The sequence below is a fragment of the Carcharhinus amblyrhynchos genome, chromosome 4, assembly GCF_965287045.1.
Source record: "Carcharhinus amblyrhynchos chromosome 4, sCarAmb.v2.hapA, whole genome shotgun sequence".
Taxonomy (NCBI): Eukaryota; Metazoa; Chordata; class Chondrichthyes; order Carcharhiniformes; family Carcharhinidae; genus Carcharhinus; species Carcharhinus amblyrhynchos.
The window spans coordinates 102,085,868-102,087,147 of NC_137327.1; the positions used below are offsets into that span (position 1 = coordinate 102,085,868).

Here is a 1,280-nt window from a genome sequence, read left to right on the forward strand (position 1 = left end):
GGATGGGAGTGAGAGGTGGAATGGGAGAGTGAGAGTCCGTAGTGGGAGGGGTATTAGACCGGGTGAAGGGGGGATTGGAGTTTGGACCACAGGACAGGAGGAGTGGGAGGTTCAGATTGATAGAGAGATTGTAGCTGGAGGGTCGTACCATGAGAGTGGGGAAGTTGGAGGGGTTGGACCAGGTGGGGAGGGAGTGTTCTGTGTAGGGTCAGAAGTGTTTTTGTTTCCTTCTAAATTTTTCAGAGTAACTGTCAGGGTAAAATTGGCAGAACCATCAAAGTTAGCAATTCAATGGCAAGTTAGCCCTTCTGAACAGGGAAAACTTTACATGGGAACTTTTCAGAGGGATTCCCCAGCACACCTTTGAGATACCATCCAAATGTGACAGTAGGCAACCACCAAGTATTGGCCATTGTCTTTTAGGGAAGGAAATTTTGTGCTCGCTTCAGCAGCACATATACTAAAATTGAAAAGATATAGAAAAATTTATCATGGCCCTCGCGCAAGGATGATGTGCAAATTTGTGAAGCATTCCATATGGGGCGGCATGGTGGTACAGTGGTTAGCACTGCTGCATCACAGCACCACGGACCCCGGTTCAATTCCTGCCTCAGGTCACTGTTTGTGTGGAGTTTGCACATTCTCCCCATGTCTGCGTGGGTTTTCTCTGGGTGCACCGGTTTCCACCTATAGTCCAAAGGTGTGCTGGATGGGTGGATTGGCCATGATAAATTGCCCCTTTATGTCGGGGAATTAGCAGGGTAAACATGGGGATAAGGCCTGGGTGGAATTGTTGCCAGTGCATGCTCGATGGGCCCAATGGCCTCTTTCTACACTGCAGGGATTCTATGATAAAATTGATGAAGAAAATGTGGATGCACCACAACAAATCTCAATCACACAGTGAGTGTTGCTTTACTCCAGGCATTTGAAATGGAATTGGACAAGTTCCTAACATTGGCTGATACCACAGTGTACTTAAAGCAGGTTGGGCATTGGATGATATATCTCCTAAAACATCTTTATATCATCTTTGAGTCTCAGAAAGGAACTTACCGGATTTTGTCTACCTGAATTGAACAAAGATTGTATTTCTGTTTTTCTTTTCTCTCCCAGAAGATTATACAGCTGCTTGTGAGTGGGAAGGCAATGATCCTGATGTCAACTTGCACCCTGACAGTATGTGATCAGTTGATGCTTTTTCCTGTTTCTCATTTTCGTATGCTCATTAGATAATACATTAGCCACACCAATGTGTCATGCCATGATATGTTGGGATG

At 45.3% G+C, this 1,280-nt stretch overlaps 1 non-coding gene across 1 annotated transcript; it reads left to right on the forward strand.

Moving 5' to 3' along the window:
- The first annotated feature begins 436 nt into the window (after positions 1-436).
- Positions 437-543, forward strand: LOC145342758 (U6 spliceosomal RNA). The gene has a single exon (XR_013886614.1). It is a non-coding gene; the product is annotated as a U6 spliceosomal RNA (small nuclear RNA).
- Positions 544-1,280: the final 737 nt, after the last annotated feature.